Here is a 4,479-nt window from a genome sequence, read left to right as displayed (position 1 = left end):
ATTTTTGTAGTTTGAAAAATGTGTCCCCTGGAGTTTTGACAGCACCATATGTGAACTGGTATGTCATTGTCAACCTCTCATTCCCTGAGTTACTGTACTGCTTCCATGTAGCACTGGAGTGTTGCCAGATCCCAGCTAGTGCTCAGAGCAAAGAAACTTTTGACAAGGGAGAACATACAAGACTCACAGTGAACAAGAAGTCAGAGATTTTAGACTTCTGGAAAGTATTTTGGGTTTTATGAATTTGTTAGAACAACTGATCATGATAAGATTGTGTGATGTACTTTAATTGGGACTATTATACATAATCTCTCTAGCAACATTTCTGGATTCTCTGATAAAATTTGTCATGTCCTCCATAGAATAAGGTCTGATCACCGACATAGTATATAAAAATTCATTCTTGATTTTAATGGAGGTTAAAAGTTACCCTATTCATAGAACAGGACAACAAGCAGTCACTGTGTTGAAAACTAACCTAGTAGAAATGCATGCCATTTTGCCTGAGGTAATGGAAAGAAACATTAAATAACGTGCCAGAATCTAATGAGAGGATTAATTGTTATTACACTTATCATGGGAACCTGTGGTGACGGATAACTGACTAGATAATTGTCATCCATTTAACCCTAAACAGTACACCTGGGGTCCGCGCGGACCCCAGCACTATATATTCTGTAATATCTTTTTTGTTTCTAAATATTTTTTTCTGAAATTTTAGGTAGTTGTCACCCACAAAGTTGTCTCTCAATACAGTGCAGAAAACTCCGTTTCTACCATTTATAAAAAAAATTATATCTGATTTTCTTTTGGGGTCCGCCCGGACCCCAGCCGGCTTTCGATCATAATGGATGCACTAGCGTTCTTATACATTACCTTATTTCCGTTTTTATATGTTTTTATGCACTCATCGTATGTCTACCAATTTTTCAGAGAATGGTGTAGTAATAAAACTAAATTTTAATAACTTTGGTGTAATTATGACGTCATATGACGTCAGAGCTAATAATATAGTCCGCCATATTGGATTTTGACCAATGACGTCATCAAATTAGCATATTCTATTCATATTAAATGATTTAACTTATATTTAATTATGTAAGATGTTATTAATGTTGGAAAAGAAGTGTAATTTAATGTAAAACTCAGAAAATTTTTATGTTTAAACCAAAATTACTTCTCTTTTAAAAAAAAACTGCCTGCTAGAAACCCGTTGCCATGGCAACACAAAAAATCATCAACTTACTAGTATTAAACTAATATGAACTCTTTTCCAGAGACATTTTAGGAAAGCTCTCCAAATTTGATACTTCTAGCGCAAGCCGTTTAGCCGCTATCTGAGATCAAAGTTGGGCCTCAAAAGCCCCTTCAGTCTGAAATGGGTTTAAAAATCGGGTATTTCTTCTTGTCTTCTTTTCTTCACCAAAAAATAGAAAAAGGTCAAAATGTATGATTTGTGTATGTAATGTGGACACAGAGGTTCCCACATCAGTTTGCAAAACAATTGAGCTGGAAGCATGTTGATAATTTCTAAGAAATAGCAAAAAACTGTTCTGGGGTCCGCGCGGACCCCAGGTGTACAGATTAATCAGTCCGGGAAGGTGTTCTGTTGAGGGTTAAAGGCATGGGGATTATTGATAAATATGCCTTATCAGTATGAAGCCTTCTATATGAAGTGTTCCTGTGGTAATAGCTATCATTCCCCGGGTGGCCGTCATAATGAGATACATATTGTCTGATCCATCTTGTCTGACCTCAGGTTCCTACCTGGTCCTGCTGAATCAGAAGTGCTGTCGGCTTCCTCCAGCTTTCATTACAATGTTGCACATTATGACGAGATGTCTTGCAGTGATAAAGAAGACATGTTTTTATCAGCATTTGGTGCAGGAAAATATAAGAAGTTACTTGTACACTGTATGATATGGTTAATGTTAGAAAATAGGCCTCAGTATGAAGAAATGATTGGCAATACATGATTAGGTCTTTTACTTTTAGCAACTTCCTTTTCAACTACTACAGATTTGTATGAGCAAATTTATTATTTAGAAGATCACTAAATGCCATCTCGGGAGTTAATCTAATCATCGTCCTGTGTGCATGAACATCCACATTCACAAGGCTGCCAATGAACAAATCATCTAACCCTGGTGAAAATGCACTTTTGTACATGTAACCTCTGTAGGGCACCCAGGCATCTAATTTCATGTTGGTCTGTGTACCATTGAGGAATGGTACATGCATCATGTACAAATACTACAATGCATATCACCCGATGTTCATCCTGAATCAGCTAAAGAATGGTAGAAAAGAGCACCCTGAAGGCTACTAAGTTTGAAGATGGCCATTCGGCACATAAGCCTTTTACTTTGGCTTTTTGTGTAGACAGTTACAACTCTTTAGTGGCCAGGGATGTGTTAACATAAATGGATTTTTTGGCCTGGAGGAGACATTACAAGATATTAGTGCAGACTCTATACTACAGTCTGGACCATTTGGAACTCAAATGTTGGGACAAGATGGACTGCAACGGCATGACATTGTAGTCTAACAGGTGAACACAAATCCCTCAGACTGTACATGTACAGACTTGCTATTCCTTTTCCCTGTTGTGCTGCAGTTGATGAGTGGAGGGCCACTAGGGGAGTCATTTAGATAGGTTGTCTAGACTGTGTCTTGTTAATGGCCTGTCATGCAACTGCATCAGTGGACTTGTGGGGTTTGTCCTCAGCTATTGATTCATCCAGACACGTTGCAGAGAATTCTGTGTTTATGTGCAGGCCAGTAGTATATAGAAAATTTAATTCTTTAAACTCACAGTGTTATATAGAAATACTTATGGTCATAACCAAACAACTATGACATTTATGATAATTACATGTACTTAGTCATGATGTGTGTGTGTGTGTCTTCATACAATTCAAAGCCAAATCAAGGGCTTCTTGAATGATCATGATTTTAATCTTAAGTGGGCTACTAATACATGTAACCTGTCTATTGAGATCAGAATTTTATTTTATTACAGGACATTTTGAACAATTTCATGTCATACTTTCAAAAAGTTGTGAAAGCTTATTATATTTATTAAATCTGCACATATACGTACTTGTACTGGGTAGAAAATCACCCTCAGACTCCATCTATAAATACATTCAAAAACAATAAGTAATGTACACTTCTAGAAAGTACAAAACCTTGGTACCTCCTGCAGGCAATGTTTATAGTTAGCTGGTGGTCTATTTATATTGTTACAATTACGTGTACCATCTCAGCATTGTTACAGGACAAAGGGGATTGCCTTTACAAGTGTTGAATGAATATCAATCATTTATTTTCCTGTACCTGCACTGCAGCCATTTACCAAATGTGGAAGTTTTGGGTTGGCTGGCATTCACCATGTTTTGTGAGATGTAATTTTGTTAGTATGATCAGTTGTCAGTCTTGCACCTTGTAGTTGGCTGTAATAAAGGCAATTGTCCCTGGTTAATCTGGGTAAAGGGTTCTCCTGCCCTGGGGGGGCTAGCATGGGGTCAGGACTACTATAGCATTACTACCTCCAGCTTGGATTGTAATTGTCTCCTTGAATGAAACTTGTTGTTAATTGTTTGTCGCCATGTGCCTGTAGTTGAGCCATTGTTCTGTGTGTATCTCCTTACACGGCTGTTCATACGTGGGGGAGGGCAGTACGCTACTTGGACTAATTCAACTTTAGTGACCCCAGCGACTGACCCCGGGTTACTGAAACTCAAGTCGTCCGTAGGGGTGGAATACTTGCCGGAAAGTCGTATTTCAGTCATTGTGGACCGGTTGTGACAGCGTGCACACCTGTCTTCAGTCCAGGTCGGAGCTCAGTGGTAATTTGTGGTTGATTAGGAGTTATTCCCCATTTGATACACCGTTGTGTCGCCACTTTGTCAGCGGCAACACAGACACGCGAAGTAAGGTGAGTGGTAATCGCTTCTGGCCTGTTTGTCAGACTTCATTGATAGGACAAAAGTACAGGACCTCTGAGGGATCGGTGGCTCTGTATATTGTTATGAGAAAGAAATTCAGCATTTTTTTCTGTTCATTTTACTGTGGATGATCATTAATGCGATCAAAGACAATTTACATGACTACTGTGTACAGCACAGTTTGTAAACCATGTATTGCAAGCATGCCCATATCAACCAGTGGGATTTCAGCCCAACTGTAGAATGTACATGTATTTGTAGAAGGTGTTGCTTATTGTTAGCTTCATGTGCTTAATATATTTCAACATTGATGTAGTAACACTGAGTATGTTTGACACTCATTAAGAAGACACCTGTCAGATAGGAGTGTCATCCTTGCTTGTTATGGAACCACCTTGCATGTCTCCCAGTCATGATTATAGCCTGGAGTCCAGCTTAACATAAGCTGACGTTTTTCTTTTTAAGATTTAAGGTTTGTACATGTGTGTCCAGTTTTTTCTGGAATGTGCATTGTTCATATTTCTACATT

This window comes from Branchiostoma belcheri, unplaced genomic scaffold, assembly GCF_001625305.1.
Source record: "Branchiostoma belcheri isolate BF01 breed outbred unplaced genomic scaffold, Haploidv18h27 scaffold44, whole genome shotgun sequence".
In the NCBI taxonomy this organism is placed as follows: Eukaryota; Metazoa; Chordata; class Leptocardii; order Amphioxiformes; family Branchiostomatidae; genus Branchiostoma; species Branchiostoma belcheri.
Note: the sequence above shows the minus strand (reverse complement) of the source record.